Source organism: Lycium barbarum, chromosome 4 (assembly GCF_019175385.1).
Source record: "Lycium barbarum isolate Lr01 chromosome 4, ASM1917538v2, whole genome shotgun sequence".
NCBI classification, from domain to species: Eukaryota; Viridiplantae; Streptophyta; class Magnoliopsida; order Solanales; family Solanaceae; genus Lycium; species Lycium barbarum.
This window is the reverse complement of record NC_083340.1, coordinates 44,091,415-44,112,438: the sequence shown is the minus strand read 5'-3', so window position 1 is coordinate 44,112,438 and position 21,024 is coordinate 44,091,415.

The window sequence follows — 21,024 nt, the reverse complement described above, 5'->3', positions numbered from 1 at the left end:
TTTCAACACCTTTTCTTGCGAGATATCCCATTACCTTTGATTTTATCCTGAATCTGTGGCTTTAATACACTTACCCTCTCTTTTTGTCCAACAAGCCAAAGAATTCTAATTGTAAAGCTCATATGCTCCTAATTTCCCTCGGGCTATTCTAGTTTCTCATATTTTTTTTTCGTATGTCTAAATTTGTAAGCCTTCCTAGCATACCTTCCTACGTCCTAATTGTAACTCCTGGCGATATGACTTTACTTAAAAATCTTTACTCATACTTGTACCCTGCCTCTTTGTCTAAAATAATCAATCTCGCATCCTTTACTTTCTTGTAGCAACCGAATCAATCCTTGCAATACTTTATATTCACTTGTACACCTACTCTCTTCTCTCCTTACACATAAACTGACATCACACCTAATTTCTCTATCGCCAATAATCTTCACAACACCCGTCGGATTTTTTTTGTTGTTTGAGATAAAGCCTTCTTATAAGGATTAGCTAGAAATACACCACATATTCCTAAGGTTGATACAATCTCTACTTCCTTCGTCTGCCAAGCAACATCATATTTAGAAGTTATATAAACAATGCAGAAAATAATCATAATTGCAATCCAACATACCTAACCGTTTCTCATTCTTGAGTTCAAGTTCGTCATTAACACCCGAAGTAACTTGGCCATAATAATTCTCAGAATAGTACCAACTATCAAATACTCAGAATCCCCTTGAAGTCGAATAACTGGTGACTTCTAAATCCCAATGTAAACCCATATCATACAGGAAAGTTCGATAAAATGAGTCTGAGTGTCTATCATCAATCCGCCCTGGTCTTATGTGTGTGTATATATATATATATAAACTTCTAGAGTAAAACTTCCCCCTACTCGTTAACTTCCTTTCCCTTATCAATATCTCTTCGCTATCTCTTACTCACCAATCTATAAATTGTAATACTGTATTTGAATTCTTAATGTCAACTTTCCCTATATCTTCAATAAATCACAATTCTCCGAAATCTCGAATGCACTCATTCTGACTCCTTTAATTACCAATCATTTTTCCCCTCCAGGGTTCTTCCCTTAAATTAAAATCATTCTAAAACTTCTCTTTGAAAGCGTCTCATAATGGTTCATTCAATCATGACTTACCAAACATTCGATTGTCACATTTTCCCTTCATTCTTTCTCTATAGCATAGATATTCAAATAATTCAATTTGTAAAAATTTCAGCAGAGTTTCCTTTATACTTCTTACTGCCTCATTCCGGCACACAACCCAGAAAACACATCCAATGCCTCACAGGGCGATCACAAATATTCGTAACATCTATCTCGAGTTCTTATATCGAATTCTATCAATATCAATGAGGCAGGAAACATACCTTTCAAAGTATCAACTTCAATTCTCATCAATTACTTCATAGCGGCATAATCAACTACTTATCCACAATCAAAATATTTAGGATTGGAATTAGGGACATCACATCCTATAATTTAGTTTTACGGCATGAACTAAGATGAGAAAGAAAGGTCAGTCATTCTTAAATGCCCTGCAGCCCCTTGTTTATAAGTGTGGCACGCTTCACACCCATAAACAAGACTCTACTGGACACGGCTCGTAGACACACCCTAGGACGAACTGCTCTGATACCACTTTTGTCACGGCCCAACTAGAGGGACATGACGGGCTCCCGGAGCTAACACACCGAGCACCTCTAAACATACATCTCATAATCATTTCTGGGTAGACCATAGAGATAGCTCATGGATATCATAATCTATAAGGACATATATCCCGATATAACAGCACATCTCTATATAATCTTCAACAATTATACCCATCGTCACCAGCCGACAAGGCTACTAAAATGTTATATAACAATATGAACCGGTAGGGTTATGATACGTCTAACTGTACACACATGACTACGAGCCTCTACATAGAATACAAGTTACCATAAAGACCAATACCAATAGACAGCAGCTCTGAAGTAAGTGGAGTGCTCCTGGGAATCCGCTGATAAAGCAGCTACGGATCAGATCCTGTGGGCATGAGCACAGCGTCCACAAGAAAGGACGTCAGTACGAACAATGTACTGAGTATGTAAGGCATGAATAACAACATAATAAGAAATATACAACATAACATCATATAAAGATAGCCTGTACATCTGATTGCCTCTTAAGGCGGATACCATGCATGCTACTTTAACTTTTTAAAACAACATTAGAAATATATATAGAAGTACACTGCCCGGCCATATAGGTATGGTCTTATCTTGCCTAGCCATAGAGGCGCGGTGTTATCTTGCCCGACCATATAAGCACAGTATTATCTTGCCCGGCCATGTAGGCGCGGTGTTATATATATATATAGTATCTTGCCCGGCCGTTAAGGCACGATAATATGTGTGTAGTATCTTGCCCGGCCGTTAAGGCGCGGTTTGCAAAAGTTACATATATAAATACATATAGCATGCATGAGACCCCAATTAAAAGCTAGCACTCTATCGGAGTGACATCAGATCGGTAACCTCCGATTATATTATGAAATAATCATCATCGCTATATCTCACCTTGAAGGAACAATTATCATAAGGTGATATCAACAATAATGAATAAAATCAAGGAAATCATGAAATTAGCTCAATAATCTCATAATAGCATCAAATCCATAAGCTTTGGAATTTCTAGATATGGAATCATCATCATCATGTTCATCTTAGAAAACATCTCATCTTTAGTATCATAAGAAGCTTTTAAGAATCATGAATCTAACTTTTGGAAGTAAGAAGGTTACGAAAACACATATGGAATCATAACATAGGAATCATGCCTTTTGAAAGAAAGGGACTAGCCTTAACATACCTTTTCGGTCGCCTTAACCTTAACTATTTAACGCTTATCCTCCCAAGCTCGTAAATCTACATTCAAGAGAATTCATATTATTGTTAGGCTTGTCGTCATATGCTTGTCTTCAACCCTCAAATTAATTCCTTTTAAAATCTGCCAAAATTCGGGAAGCATCTCCCCTGTTTATGTCCCTAGCCCGAAATCACAATACCAACAAAACAACAACAATAGCAATACTAATATCAACAACATCATCATCAATACCAAAATGTTCCATAAAACATCCCACACGATGTTTTTCAGCATACAACAACAATATACGCTTCCTTTCTTCCGAATCAAGGAGCATAATCTCATCAACACACCAAAAAAATTAGGTATCATCCATATACATGTAAATCAGCCCAACCACACTCCCACAACATGCTCAAAACAGTCCATAAACATAACAACTACAAGACAACACTTTGTGACCTTTCATCTATAACTATTTTCACTTTTAAGACTTGCTAAACATTAAAATAAACTCAACATAAGAGTTAGGATGAAGAACATACCTTATACTTGACGAAAGTTAGCCACACTAACTTTCTTCAAGACCAAACTCACCAAAACATCAAGTAGAAGCAAGAACAATCACCTTTCATGGACTATTTGGTGTAATCTTGTAAAATCCTTGATTTCATGGGCTATAAATGTTTAGGGGATGTGTTAGGAAGTTTCTGTCACGACCCAACCAGTGAGCCATGACGAGTACCCAGAGCTGGCAACGGAGCACCGCTGATCATGCTGATCATCATACTCAATACAAATCTATCAGGAAACAACCTCCCAAAACAGGTATATATATATATATATATGTAAGTCCACGAGGCTACCAAGATAATGTACAACATATACAGTGAAAAGACCTCATACTAACTACAACCCACGTATAAGTATCTACGTGCCTCTAACCGAAATGTTGAGATCATAAAGATGGGACAGGACCCCGCCATGCTCCAAATATGTGCGCAAAAGAATGAACTAATAAGCTACACGACCGAAGTAGTGGTGTGCTCCTGTGCAACTGCTGAGTCAGCTCCTAAGTGTCCGCACCGTCTCCCTGTCTACCTGTGGGCATGAACACAGCGTCCAAAAAGAAAAGGGCGTCAGTACGAACAATGTACTGAGTATGTAAGGCATACATGGTAACATAATAAGGGAATATAGAAAGCATAAGAAGAAAAGATAACTGTAACTGCTTGCCTCTTGACACGGAATCATGCATGCTCACTTTTCACCTCTATAACATATCACACATACATACGCAAGTTGTCTAAATCAATAACATTATTAACCGGCATCCGGGCCTCCCGCGGCCGGGGTAATCATCTCACGCCGCCCACTAGTGGTATCATATCAAACCAAATAGGCACGGTGTTATCATTATCTATAGGCCGCCCACCGAAGTGGTGTCATGCCCGGCCATATAGGCACGTTGTTATCATTATCCATAAGCCACCCACTGAAGTGGTGTCATGCCTGGCCATATAGGCATAATTTTGTCATACATATATACTTATCATGAAGCATGCATACGAGCTCAAGTAAATGTTGTGACTCTATCGGAGTGACGTAAGGTAGGTAACCTCCGATTACATTATGGGACATCATGATCGTCATGTCACACCTTGAAGGAACTAGTATTATAAGGTGAGGCTATCAACAATGAATAGCATCAAGGAATCATGTCAAGATTAATAACATCATAATAGCATCATATCATTATCATGGAACATATCTCATCTCTATCTCGTAGGAAACTTTTAATACCTTTTAACTTTCACCTTTTGGAATGTAAGAAAGTCATGGGAATTACCGGAAATAAATCACAATATATATGTTACACCTCGGAAATTTCCCCGTGAACGTATGGTGAAAAGTTGCAGAATTTCATTTTGGCCAGTTGGTCGTAAAATGAAATACGAACCGTAAAGTGGTATACGGCCCATATACTGGTATGTCGTATTTCAACTTGCAAAATTTCAACATTCTGTCAAATGCTTTAAATGGTTAAATACGACTTGGAATACGGACCGTAAATCGAAATACGACCCATAAACTGAGTCATAAATTGCCATGATCTCCAGCATGCCTTTCTGTTTCTGACATGGTTAAATACGGTCGTGAAGGAAAGACCGTAAACCAGTATACGGCTCGTAAAGTGGGTTTACGACCACTATGCACTTCAATCACTATTCATTCCGGAATAGATTTTAAGTCATTAAAAGGAGACCTAACCTCATTCAATTCATTTCAACTCCACGATATTTCTTTCAAGAAGCCTCTAGAATACTCTCTACTCTTCATCACAAGAAAACCAAAGGAAATTAGTGATCAACTACATAAAACCCACGAAATCAAGTGTAAGAGTCACACTAAAGTTCATTTTTCCCAAGAAAACCCAAAAGAAGTGAAGTAGGGTTTTGGTGCTAAAGGAGTAATTCCATTCAAGGCTTGTTCAACCATCAACCAAGGAAATTTTCATGACTAAACCATGTTGTTTAAGGTATTGGAAAGTTATGATACTTGAATTGTAGAAAGACACGGAAAATGAGCCATAAAAGGGTGAATAGTCTGTGATTGAATAGGGGTGGATTGTGGTCAATATATATAAAAGATGATTGTTGATTACAAGATTATGAATGTTGTTGTGAGCGTTTGGGATTTGATGTAGGATATGGGAAAGTAGTATAAACAAAGGAAGTGTTGCCCAATTTTCCCTAGAATAGTAACGCGTTCTTATAGACGAATAACTAACATTGGTGCGAATTCTCTCTTGAAGGTAGAGACGTGATATCGAAGGAGCAAAAGTGAACGATAGCTTATTTAAAAGTCGAAGGTATGTGAGGCTAGTCCTTTCTTTCTATGGTATGAATCCTTTAGCATGAATCTCTTAAGTTCCGGAAGAGATGAGTCTATGTCTATAATTAGCTACACAAGGTAATGAGTAAAGTATAGAAATTCTAATACATATGATGTAATACCCCTATGATGTTAATGATGCGATTTATTTCTTACACTCACCTTATATGCTCATTCCTTCAAGGTGAGGCAGGATGTCGATGATTGCTCCATAATGAAGTCGGGGGATCACGACCTTACGTCACCCCGATAAAGTATAGTTGATCTTTAGCCTTATGCATGTACTATGATAGGATAGATGACCATATTAGGATGATGATGATATAACACTGCGCCTAGTTGGCCGGGCAGTCACCGCTAAGGCGGGCAGCTATACGTATACACCATGGCCAGACGGCATGGGCAGACACCACTAGTGCGTGGCATGAGATGATACCCCGGACGCGGGAGGCCTGGACGCAGGCTAATGTTATTGATTACCACACCCATTCGATATGGACGGGCAGCTTATACATTTTGCATATGTGATATGATGATGAGTATGAGTAAGATAGCATGCATTACTTCTTTATATATATATTTGTCAGTCAGATCCAGATGTTTCATATTGATATTCCCTTTGTATCATTGTCTTCTTTCATTGTTCATGCCTCTCATACTCAGTACAAGGTTCGTACTGACGTCCGTTTTCTTTGGACGCTGTGTTCATACCCACAGATAGTCGGGCAGGAGAGCTCGATCCAGATCCGCAGTAGCTGTCAGCTGATTGGAAGCACTCCTTTGTCCCGGAGGTGCTTGATTATTCTTTTGTGTATATAGTCATGTATATGTATTTTTGGGCATGACGGGGTCTTGCCGCGTCCTCATGTTTGGCACTCCAGTAGAGGCTCGTAGATGCGCAGTGTGGGTTAGATTGTCTCACGAGACGGCTACCGTTTATATATATATATATATATATATATATGTGTGTGTGTGTGTGTATGTATGTATCACTATTTTGATAGCCAAAAAGGCACATGTATATAAGAGTATTTAAATGAGTAAGATGAGCAATAGATTGAGCGGTGCTCGGCGGTTAGCCCCGGGTACCCGTCGCGGCCCTAGTTGGGTCGTGACAAAAGTGGTATCAGAGCGGTTCAGTCTTAGTAAATGTCTACGAGCCGTGTCTAGTAGAGTCTTGTTTATGGTGTGTTGCGCGCCACATCAATAAACAAGCAGCTACAGGGCATTTAGGAAAAATGACCATCTTTCTTCTCATGAGATCGTGCGATTGAGTCGTGTATAAGATTTTATCCTCCGTAATACTGTGTTGTGATTTCAGAATGCCTCCAAAGGGGAAGGCTACAGTCGCCCAGAAGGGCAAGACTACGACAAAGAGGCGGGTAGAAAGAGAGCCTCCGATGAATATCGAAGAAGGCGAATCACATAATGAGGCCTTATCTAATACCTCTTCTACCCCGCCTAACGTGGAAGGGCAGGGAGGGGCTCCAGCTCTAATTCCTCCACCGGTTGCTTCGGGTCAACAAATGACCGAGGCGATACAATTATTGACACAATTGGTTGCCGCCCAGGCACGACGACAGAATGCGGGCCGAAGTGATCGGTCAGCCAGTACTAGAGCCCGCAATTTCATGACTTTGAATCCTCCAGAGTTCTTTGGGTCAAAGCCGGATGAAGACCCGCAAGGTTTCATAGATGTGATGGTGAGGACATTGAAAATTATTCATGCCTCCCAGACTGAAATCGTGGAGTTAGCATCTTATAGACTCCGCGATGTGGCGGTATTATGGTACAATAGTTGGATAGCATCGAGACAAGAAAATGCACCTCCTCCGGTTTGGCAAGAATTCATGGATGCATTTATTCGTCACTATTTGCCACCCGAGGTCCGCAGAGCTAGGGCGAACAAGTTTCTAAGTCTGACGCAAGGAAATATGAGTGCCCGAGAATATAACATGCAATTTAAATTCTTTTGCTAGGTATGCACCGGCTATCGTAGCTGACATGGGAGATCGGGTACATAAATTTGTGAGTGGCCTAGGGCCACATTTATTCATAGATTGTTTGACGGCGTCCTTGCAAGACGGGATTGATATTTCCCGATTACAGGACCAGGCTCAGAATTTGGAGGGGCGACAACAATAACAAAGAGGCGACCGTGATGTCGATAGAAGGCAAGGCAAGTGGGCCAGATCTATGGGAGCCAACAGTGATTATAGAGGGGGATCAAGGCAGACATATTCTGGGTACTCAGGCCAGTCGGTGACTAGTGCACCTCCCCGATCTACAGGTAGGAGATTTGATCGCTCTTTCCGTTCAGGACAGGGCCAGAGTTCGAGGCCCTCAGATTTCCAGTTCAGGGAAGACTATAGTCAGAGGAGACCTGCAGTACCGCGATGCAGCCAGTGCGGTAGATTGCATTCCGCACAGTGTCGCCAGGGTTCGGACGCTTGCTATACTTGCGGCCAAGTTGGGCACATGATGAGAGATTTCCCGTCAATGAGTGGTAGAGTTGGAGTTCAGCCAACAGGTTCAACAATCGGCTCTTCCTCAGCGTGCCCGGTAGGGCAGGCTCCCCAGATGTCAGCAGGCCGACGTAGAGGCAGAGGGGCAACATCTACTTCAGGTGCCACTCAGCCCCGTGTATATGCTTTAGCGGGGTGACATGACCTTGAGTCCTCCTCGGACGTTGTTACAGGTACATTGTCTATATTCTCCCGTGATGTATATGCACTGATAGATCTGGGTTCTACTCTTTCCTATATTACTCAATATGTTGCTAGTTGTATTGGGGTGAAACCTTAGCCGATCAAACCTCTTGAGGTGTCTACTCCAGTTGGTGATCCCGTGATAGCAAGGAAAGTGTATGAAAATTGTGTAGTTGTGATACGTGATCGCCAGACAAAAGCTGATTTGATTGAGCTAAAAATGGTAGACTTCGATGTAATTATGGGTATGGATTGGTTGGCATCATGCTATGCTAATGTCGATTGCCGAACGAAAGTAGTTCGATTCCAATTTCTGGGAGAGCCCGTGCTTGAATGGAAGGGTAATGCAGCATCACCGAAAGGTAGGTTTATTTCCTACCTTAAGGCAAGGAAGATGATAGCCAAGGGCTATATTTATCACTTAGTTCAGGTTCATGACACCGAAGCAAAGCCACCAACTTTTCAATCAGTTCCAGTAGTGAATGAATTCCCAGATGTGTTTCCAGACGAACTTCCAGGCCTTCCTCCAGAAAGAGATATTGATTTCGCCATTGATGTGTTGCCGAACACCAAACCTCTTTCTATTCCTCCTTATCGAATGGCCCCGGCAGAACTAAAAGAGCTAAAGGCGCAGCTAAAACATTTGCTCGAAAAGGGATTTATTAGACCCAGCTCATCACCGTGGGGAGCTCCAGTCTTGTTTGTAAGGAAGAAAGACAGATCTCTACGAATGTGTATCGACTATAGGCAGTTGAAAAAGGTGACGATAAAGAATAGATATCCCCTTCCGAGGATTGATGATTTATTTGATCAGCTACAGGGTTCCAAATGGTTTTCAAAAATAGACTTGAGGTTGGGTTATCATCAAGTGAGGGTTAGAGAAGGGGATATTCCCAAAATAGCCTTCAGAACGAGATATGGTCACTATGAATTCCGAGTGATGTCGTTTGGGTTGACTAATGCTCCGGCCGTGTTTATGAACTTGATGAATAATGTGTTCAGGCCACTCTTGGATTCATTTGTAATAGTATTTAGTGATGATATTCCTGTATATTCTCGCACTGAATCAGAACATGCAGATCATTTGCGAATTGTACTTGGCATTCTTCGAGCCCGAGAATTGTATGCAAAATTTTCAAAGTGCTAGTTTTGGCTAAATTCTGTAACATTTCTGGGCCATGTTATTTCCAGTGATGGCATTCGAGTTGACACTCAGAAAATTAAAGCGGTGAAGACTTGGCCAAGGCCTACAACGCCTACAAAAGTTCGTAGTTTTCTGGGGTTGGCAGGTTATTATCGAAGATTCGTAAAGAGCTTTTCATCTATTTCAGCTCCATTGACGAAGCTAACCCAGAAGTCAGCCAAATTTCAATGGAATGATGCTTGCAAACGCAGCTTCCAAGAGTTGAAAGACAGGTTAACCTCAGCTCCGATCTTAATACTTCCAAAAGGGTCAGATGGCTATGTGGTGTATTGTGACGCTTCTAGTGTTGGATTAGGATGTGTACTGATGCAGCATGGTAAAGTTATTGCATATGCTTCGAGACAATTATGGAAACATGAGAAGAACTATCCAACCCATGATCTCGAATTGGCTGCGGTTATTCATGCCTTAAAAATGTGGAGACATTATTTGTATGGTGTGCATGTTGATATCTATACCGATCACAAAAGTCTTCAATATATTTTCATGCAGAAAGAGCTAAATCTGCGGTAGAGGCGGTGGTTGGAATTATTGAAAGATTATGATGTGAATATTTTGTACCACCCCGGAAAGGCAAACGTGGTAGCCAATGCGCTCAGCCGCCGATCCATGGGTAGTCTATGTGAAGTTCCTCTGGAAAAGAAGGAGATGACTCGTGAACTCTGCCAATTGGATAATCTTGGAGTACGTGTAATCGATTCAGGTAATGTGGGGATTAGTATCAATGATCCCACAACTTCGTCTTTGGATATGGAAGTGAAAGGACGGCAATATGAAGATCCTCAATTGTGTCATTATAGAGACACATCCCAGGGAAAAGAGAAGTCTTCATTTGAAGTTTCTATGGATGGAATTCTTAAATACCAAGGCAGGCTATGTGTGCCAAATATAGCAGAATTGCGCCGACGAATTCTAGAAGAAGCACATTGTTCTCGGTATTCTATCCACCCAAGTGCAACCAAAATGTATCGTGACCTCAAGATGATGTATTGGTGGGATGGCATGAAGAGAGACATAGCCGAGTTTGTGGCACAGTGTCCAAATTGCCAACAAGTAAATGCTGAACATCATAAGCCAGGGGGCTTGTTACAGGCAATAGAAATCCCTACTTGGAAATGGGAAGTGATAAACATGGATTTTATAATGGGATAACCTCGTTCCCGTGGCAAGTATGATTTCATATGGGTGATCGTGGACAGATTGACGAAGGCAGCCCATTTTCTCCCAGTTAGGATTACATACTCAGCAGAAGGTTATGCGAGGTTATATCTCAAGGATATCGTGCGACTTCATGGTATTCCATTAGCTATTATTAGAGACAGAGGAGCACAATTTAAAGCCAAGTTTTGGAAATCCTTTCAAGAAGGTCTAGGCACTCAAGTGAAGCTTAGCACGGCGTTTCATCCGCAGACGGATGGGCAAGCCGAGCGTACCATTCAAACCTTGGAAGATATGTTACGAGCATGTGTGCTGGATTTTGGTGGAAGTTGGGACGATCATTTGCCGCTAATTGAATTTGCATATAACAAGAACTATCATTCCAGTATTCAAATAGCTCCATATGAAGCTTTATACGGAAGGAAATGTAGATATCTAATTAGATGGTTCGAAATAGGAGAAGCGCAATTAGTAGGCCCTTAATTGATTCAACAAGCGGTGGAAAAGGTTAAGGTGATTAGAGATCGATTATTAACAGCCCAAAGTCGCCAAAAGTCCTATGCGGACAATCGCCGACGAGACTTGGAATTTCGAGTTGGTGATTGGGTATTCCTGAAAGTATCGCCAATGAAAGGGGTGATGAGATTCGGCAAGAGAGGGAAGTTAAGTCCTAGGTACATTGGGCCCTATGAAATCATCCGCATGGTGGGCCAAGTAGCCTATGAATTGGATTTGCCTTCGAAGCTTGAACCAGTTCATCCAGTCTTCCACATTTCGATGCTCCGTAAGTGAGTTGGAGATCCCACAAAGATTGTCCCGATATACGATGTGCAAGTAACGGAAAAGCTAACCTATGAAGAAGTGCCTATTGCTATTCTAGACAGGCAAGTGCGAAGACTTCGAAATAAAGATGTAGCTTCGGTCAAAGTCTTATGGCGAAATAGTATCCGGGAAGAAATGACTTGGGAGGCGGAGGAGAAGATGAAATATAAGTATCCGCACTTATTCCAAACCCCGGGAGAGATTCTAGATGAAACGTCAACGACATAAGGTATGTATGATTTATTTTTATGCTTTGGGTCGCGTGTGGCCATAGATATGTTGATATTGTGATGTAGCCCTGTGAGGTGATGATATTGTGGGTTGCTGTGATAGGTTGGTAGTGCCAGATTACAGGGGAAACTCTGGCGAAATTTTCGTAGAATCCCGAGTGTTTAACATTCGAGGACGAATGTTTCAAAAAGGGGGGAAGAGTGTTACACCTCGGAAATTTCCCCGTGAACATATAGTGAAAAGTTGCAGAATTTCATTTTGGCCAGTTGGACGTAAAATGAAATACGGACCGTAAAGTGGTATATGGCCCGTATACTGGCATGTCGTATTTCAACTTGCGAAATTTCAACTTTCTGTCAAATGCTTTAAATGGTTAAATACGACTTGGAATACGGACCGTAAATCGAAATACGACCCGTAAATTGAGTCGTAAATTGCCATGATCTTCAGCATGCCTTTCTGTTTCTGATATGCATAAATATAATCGTGAAAGACGGACCGTAAACCAGTATACGGCCCGTAAAGTGGGTTTACGACCACTGTGCTCTTCAGTCACTGTTCATTCCGGAATAGATTTTAAGTCATTAAAAGGAGACCTAACCTCATTCAATTCATTTCGACTCCACAATATTTCTTTCAAGAAGCCTCTAGAATACTCTCTACTCTTCATCACAAGAAAACCAAAGAAAATTAGTGATCAACTACATAAAACCCACAAAATCAAGTGTAAGAATCACACTAAAGTTCATTTTTCCCAAGAAAACCCAAATGAAGTGAAGTAGGGTTATGGTGCTAAAGGAGTAATTCCATTCAAGGCTTGTTCAACCATCACCCAAGGAAAGTTTCATGACTAAACCATGTTGTTTAAGGTATTGGAAAGTTAAGATACTTGAATTGTAGAAAGACACGGAAAATGAGCCATAAAAGGGTGAATAGTCTGTGATTGAATAGGGGTGGATTGTGGTCAATATATATAAAAGATGATTGTTGATTACAATATTATGAATGTTGTTGTGAGCGTTTGGGATTTGATGTAGGATATGGGAAAGTAGTATAAACAAAGGAAGTGTTGCCCAATTTTCCCTAGAATAGTAACGTGTTCTTATAGACGAATAACTAACATTGGTGTGAATTCTCTCTTGAAGGTAGAGACGTGACATCGAAGGAGCACAAGTGAACGATAGCTTATTTAAAAGTCGAAGGTATGTGAGGCTAGTCCTTTCTTTCTATGGTATGAATCCTTTAGCATGAATCTCTTAAGTTCCGGAAGAGATGAGTCTATGTCTATAATTAGCTACACAAGGTAATGAGTAAAGTATAGAAATTCTAATACATATGATGTGATACCCCTATGATGTTAATGATGCGATTGATTGCTTACACTCACCTTATATGCTCATTCCTTCAAGGTGAGGCAGGATGTCGATGATTGCTCCGTAATGAAGTCAGGGGATCACGATCTTACGTCACCCCGATAAAGTATAGTTGATCTTTAGCCTTATGCATGTACTATGATAGGATAAGCATACCATGATGAGCATATTATGATGATGATGATGATGATATAACACCGCGCCTAGTTGGCCGGGCAGTCACCGCTAAGGCGGGCAGTTATACGTATACACCATGGCCAGACGGCATGGGCAGACACCACTAGTGGGCGGTATGGGACGATACCCGGGACGCGGGAGGCCTGGACGCAGGCTAATGTTATTGATTACCACACCAATCCGATATGGACGGGCAGCTTATACATTTTGCATATATGATATGATGATGAGTATGAGTAAGATAGCATGCATTACTTCTTTATATATATATTTGTCAGTCAGATCCAGATGTTTCATATTGATATTCCCTTTATATCATTGTCTTCTTTCATTGTTCATGCCTCTCATACTCAGTACAAGGTTCGTACTGACGTCCGTTTTCTTTGGACGCTGTGTTCATGCCCACAGGTTGATAGGCAGGAGAGCTTGATCCAGATCCGCAGTAGCTGTCAGCTGATTGGAAGCACTCCCTTGTCCCGGAGGTGCTTGACTATTCTTTTGTGTATATAGTCATGTATATGTATTTTTGGGCATGATGGGGTCTTGTCGCGTCCTCATGTTTGGCACTCTAGTAGAGGCTCGTAAATGCGCAGTGTGGGTTAGATGGTCTCACGAGACGGCTACTGTATATATGTATATATATATATATATATATATATATATATGTATCACTTTTTTGATAGCCAAAAAGGCACATGTATATAAGAGTATTTATATTTTCATATGAAGTATGAATTTCCTACGCTTGAGTGTAAATGTGATAAAAAGGGCAATAAATGTGTAAGATGAGCAATAGAGCGAGCGGTGCTCGGCGGTTAGGCCCGGGTACCCGTCGCAGCCCTAGTTGGGTCGTGACAATATAAGAATCATGCCTTTGAAGGAAGGGCTAGACTTACATACCTTTATGTCTTTTCAACTCTATTGCCTACTTGTTCGCCTTTCGAGGTCGCGATGCTACCTTCACGAGAATTTGTACTAAATTAGACAACCGGAAACATACTTAAGCTTAAGCTAAAGCAACTAGGAGTTAATGTAAATTTGGCGATATTTCCTTTGTTTCGACAAATTGTTTCATAAAATAAGACAACCCTTAACATCGATAAGAACACCCATAACCACATCATCAACAAGTTCTTCAAGTTAAACATTGTTTACTTCTTAATCCACCTTCGAAATCACCCATAACCATACCTATAATACAACTTCATATTCATGCTCATATAATACTCCTTTAACATCATTTGTATTATTCAACACAAGATTGTACTCATAACACGTCAAAAACTTTTATTGAAATCAAGTCATTATTCAAGATTATCACTATTTCCATATTTGTACTCCACATTCTCCTCCCTTCCATAATCCAAGTCTTTTAACCTCTCAATATTCTTAATAACATGAATTGAACATAAAACTTACCTTTGATGATGTAGGAATAGACTTTGGATGTAATTACTTCACTTGGAGAAAACCCCACTTCAACATCAAAGAGATTCTTGGTTTCCACAAACCCTAGAGAGTATCCTTGCACTTGATTCTACTAATTCTTGGTGTTTACTCCTTGATTTCCCTTGGATATATGATGTTATGATGAGAGAATTTTTCTAGAACCTTCATGACTTAGAGAGAGACTGAAATCTGAAAATTTGGAACACACCTCGTCTATTTATAGCTGAAACTGGAATGTTCTAGAGAAGTGGTTCAACGAGCGGGTCAACTTGCACCTGAGAATCTCTGATTACGGAAACACATTGACGGGTGGGTCGTCGGTCCCGTCGAGGTGTCGACGGTCCGTCAACTTGGTCCGTTGAATGGCGCTTGCAGGTTTCAGTCTGCAGAAACATATTGACGGTGCACAGTGACAGTCCGTCGACATGTCGACGACCCATCGACAGTGACTGGTGTCTGCAGAATTTCCCTGATTCAGTTCAGATTGTGTCGATTCGATTTGTCCAACTTCTAACCCCGTAAATCGCTAGGAATAACTACTGTTACGTTTGTGTTCGGGGTAAGATATCCTCTACCTTAACTATCTCCCACGAGCTTTCTTATTTTGCCTCGAATGTCTTTGGAATCTTAATTAGGAACATCATGTATCCTTTCTTACTTGTAGGGACATCATATACACCTCACCCGGCGTTAGTCTATTTACCGCAGAACGACATGAAATTTTTCCGAGGTGTAACACTCTCCCCCCCCCCCCCCCTTAGGAACATTCGTCCTCGAATGTTAAGTTCTCGGGAATTCTACAGAACTTTTGCCAGAGTTTTCCCTGTAATATGATACTACCACCTTGTCACAACAACCCACAATAACATTGCCTCACGGAGCTACAACACAATGGCAGGAAAATATGGCCACACACGACCAAAAGCATGAAAGAAAGCATTACGTACCTTATGATAATGGCGCTTCACCTTAGACCTCTTCCGGGTGTGAAAACAATTGCGGATACTTGGACTTCATGTCTTCTTCCACTTCCTAAGTAATTTCCTCTCGGTTATTGTTTATTTACAAGACCTTAACTGAAGCTACTTCTTTATTTCTAAGCTTCCGTACTTGCCTATCTAGTATGGAAATGGGTACCTCTTCATAAGCCAACTTCTCTGTAACTTGAATATCCTCATTGGTACGATTCTAGTTGGATCTCCAACACATTTGCGGAGCATTGACACATGAAAAACTGGATGGATAGATTCAAGCTCTGGAGGTAAATCTAGTTCATAAACCACACGGCCTATCTTGCATATAATGTTATAAGGTCCGACATCTCGAGGACTCAATTTTCCCTTCTTTCCCAATCTCATCATGCCCTTCATTGGTGATACCTTCAAGAATACCCAATCATCAACTTGGAATTCTAAGTCTCGGTTGTCTACATAAGATTTCTGGCGACTTTGAGCTGTCAACACTCGGTCTCGGATAAGTTTGACCTTTTCCATTGCTTGCTGAATCAATTCTGGACCTATCAGTTGGGCCTCTCCGACTTCAAACCATCCAATTGGCGGTCTACATTTCCTTCCATACAGAGCTTCATACGGAGCCATCAGGATGCTAGAATGATAGCTATTGTTGTAAGCAAACTCAATAAGTGGCAAATGATCATCCCAATTGCCTCCGAAATCCAATACAAATGCCCACAACATATCTTCTAAGGTCTAAATAGTGCGTTCAGCTTGCCCATCAGTCTATGGATGAAATGCTATGCTGAGCTTCACTTGAGTTCCTAAACCTTCTTGGAAATACTTCGAGAATTTAGCAGTAAATTGTGATCCTCTATCTGTGATAATAGATATTGGGATACCATGAAGTCGCACTATCTCCTTAAGATACAACCTTGCATAATCTTCTACTGAAAATGTGGTTCTGACTGGAAGAAAATGAGCCGACTTCGTGAGTCTATCAACAATCACCCATATGGAGTCATACTTACGCCGAGAATGAGGTAAGCCTACAATGAAATCCATGTTAATCACTTCCCATTTCCAAGTTGGAATTTCCATCGCTTGCAGTAATCCTCCTGGCTTCTGATGTTCAATCTTCACTTGCTGGCAATTGGGACACTGGGCTACAAATTCTGCTATGTCCTTCTTCATGACATCCCACCAACAAATTAACTTGAGATCGTGATACATCTTTGTTGCTCCTGGATGAATGGAATAGCGGGAGTAATGAGCTTCTTCCAGAATCTGACGACGCAGTCCCACCACATCTAGCACACACAATCTACCTCGATACTTAAGAAATCCATCTGCAGAAGCCTCAAATGGTGATTTATCTTTCTCATGAAATGTATCCCTATAGTGGCTCAACTGGGGATCTTCATATTGGCGTTCTCGCACCTCCATATCAAAGGATGAAACAACTGGGTTGTGAATACCAACTCCTGCATTGCCTGAATCAATAAAATGAACCCTTAGGCTAGCTAGCTGCCGGAGCTTATGGACTAATTCTTTCACGACCCGACTAGGGGTCGCGACAGGTACCCGGGGCTAACCACCGAGCACCGCTCGATCTACTACTTATCATACTTATTAACATACTTTTATCAAATTTATACTTAAATTGTAAGGAAATCATCTTTTATTTGAAGAAATAAATGCTTTTATAAACATAAACCTTTAGGCTATCTAAATAAAAAATATACATATTAGTAATCTCGTGAGACCATATAACCCACACTGCGTATCTACAAGCCTCTACTAGAGTACTAGACAGATGGACGGGACAAGACCCCGTCATGCCCAAAATATACGTATGTACACTAAAAGAATAATCATAAGCATGTCCGAAACAATAGAGTGCTCTCGAATCAGCAGACAGCTACTACGAGTCTAGATCAAGCTCACCTCCCTGTCTACCTGTGGGCATGAACACAGTGTCCAAAGAAAACGGACGTCAGTACGAACATTGTACTGAGTATGAGAGGCATAAACAATGATATTACGTCAATGAAATAAAGGAAGCATCAATAAGGAGCATCTGTATCGGACTGTCAAATATAAAGGAAATCATGCATGATGGCTTACTCATAGTCATCATCAAGTCATATATGCATAAATATATAAGCTCCCCGTCCATATCGGATCGGTGTGATAATCATTAGCCTGTGTACAGGCCTCCCTCGTCCGGGGTATCATCTCATGCCGCCCACTAGTGGTGTCTGCCCTTGCCGTCTGGCCATGGTGTATACGCTGCCCGCCTTAGCGGTGACTTCCCAGCCAAATAGGCGTGGTGTTATATCATCATCATAATATGCTCATCCTAGTACATGAATAAAGACTCAAGGGCAACTATACTTTATCAGGGTGACGTAAGGTCATGATCCCCCGACTTCGTTATGGAGCACTCATTAACATCCTGCCTCACCTTGAAGGGAATAGTATATAACGTGAGTGTAAGCAATAATGACATCATTGACGTTTTAGGAACATCATATCATGAACATCTAGAACTTCTATACTTTAACTCATTACCTTGTGTAGCTATTTAGGAACATAGGCTCATATTTTCCGGAACTTAAGAGATTCATGGAGAGGAAGGAAAGTCATACTACGAGATTCATGCCATAGGAAGAAAGGCCTCACATACCTTTGTCATTTAACTACTCTATCGCTTTGCCGTTCCCCTTAAATGCTCGCTTTTCTACCTTCAAGAAGATTCGCATTAATATTAGTTAGTCGGCTCTGAGAACATTTTGCTATTTCTAGGGAAAATTGGGCAGCACTTCCTTTGTTTATACTACTTTTCTCAAATTCTATATCAACTCCCGAACGTTAATAACAACATTCATAATATAGCAACAACAATCATCATTTATCTACACTTACCACAATTCACCATTTCTCTTTGATTTCTCTACAATTATGATTATAACTCGTTATCGCGTTTTCTCATTTATAATACTTATTCCATGGTATAAATGTCACTTATGACATAATCACAATCACAGCAAACCAACATTCATGATTCATCCCAATCAATATTCAGCAATGACACTATTCACACATTCATGACCCAATTTTTATGTCTTTCCACAATCCAAGTGTTTCAACTTTTAACCACTCAAACCATATAAATTGGTCATAAATCTCACCTTAGATGATGGATGAACAACACTCAAGTGGAGCTCGTCTTCTTGCACCAAAACCCTAACTCACTTCTCTTGAGTTTTCTTGGCTTAGATGAACTTTTAATGAGTTTCATACACTTGATTTCATGGATTTGGTGTAGTTGACCATGGTTTTCCCTTGAATTCTTGTGGATGAATAATGGAGAAAGTTCTAGAGGTTTCTCTTGTGTGTGGAGAATGAAAATGAAATGAAATAAAAATGAGGGAGGGTCCTTATATTAAATCATGAAATCAGTCCTGTCCGAAATGTACGGTGCAATCGACGGAGCGTCGATTGGATCGACGGAGCGTAGATCTGGCCGTCGAAGTCGTTAAATTTCCAGTGAGCAATCTGTCGTTTCCCTTCATTCTGCGGTGGGAAGAACGGTCCGTCGAACTGATCGACGGAGCGTCGACCTGTTCGTTGAATGGTCTTCGCTCTAGCTCAATTCTACGGCAAAATTGACAAAGCGTCGACTTGTCCGACATTACAAAGAATGGCCGTCGAACCCCCTTTTGCGGAACTGCGTTGGAGTTTCATTTGACGAACTTTTCTCTCTTGGCTCTAACTTCTTTGGAATCTTAATTAGAATTATTAAGTATCCCTTCTTACTTTTAGGGACATCATGTTCATCTTAACTTACGTTAGTCCCTTCACCGCTCAGCAACCCAAAGTTTCGAGGTGTAACAATCTCCCCCCCTTTTGGAACATTCGTCCTCGAATGTTAAGTACTCGGGAATTCTACAAAAATTTCGCCAGAGTCTCCCCTGTAATAAGGCGCTACCATCCTATCACAACAACCAATAATAATCTGCCTCACAGGGCTACAACACAGTAAAACTCTAAGAAAGACTTACTAAAGCTCCCAAAGATAGGGGATATAATATCTGAGTAATGATGGAAATAGGGGTGTTCAGATACTCTAATTATTATACTTCATTTACTGCATACATACCTTTTATTGTTGGCGTTTCATCTTGAACCTATCCTGGGGGTTGGAATAAGTTTGGATACTTGCATTTCATTTTCTATTCTGTTTCCCAAGTTATCTCTTCTCGATTGTTATTCCGCCACATGACCTTAACTGAAGCCACTCCCTTATTTCGAAGTCTTCGTACTTGCCTGTCTAAGATGGAAATGGGTACTTCTTCATATGCTAACTTTTCTGTCACTTGCACGTCATCTATCGTAACAATTCTTTTGGGATCTCCAACACACTTACAGAGCATTGAGACATGAAAAACTGGGTGAACTGATTCAAGCTCTAAAGGAAATTTTAATTCATTGGCTGCATAGCCCACCTTACGGATAATTTTATGGGGTCCAATGTAGCGGGGACTCAATTTTCCTTTCTTGCCAAATCTCATCACTCCCTTCATTGGCGAAACCTTGAAAAACACCCAATCATCAACCTGGAATTCCAAGTCTCGCCGGCGGTTGTCTGCGTAAGACTTTTGGCGACTCTGGGCTGTCAGCAATCGATCTCGGATCACTTTGACTTTTTCTACCGCTTGCTGAACCAATTCAGGGCCTATTAACTATACTTCCCCTACTTCGAACCATCCAATTGGGGACCTACACTTTCTTCCATATAAAGATTCATACGGGGCCATTTGAATACTGGAATGGTAGCTATTGTTATATGCAAACTCAATAAGGGGTAGGTGATCATCCCAACTACCACTGAAATCCAACACACATGTTCTGAGCATATCCTCCAAGGTCTCAATAGTACGCTCGGCTTGCCCATCAGTCTGCGGATGGAATGCTGTACTAAGCTTCACTTGGGTACCTAGACCTTCTTGAAAGGACTTCCAGAAATTGGCTGTAAACTGTGCTCCTCTATCTGTAATAATGGATAATGGAACACCATGAAGTCGCACCATTTTTTTGAGATACAACCTCGCATAATCTTCTACGGAGTATGTGGTTTTGATTGGAAGAAAATGGGCTGCTTTCTTGAGTCTGTCCACGATCACCCATATAG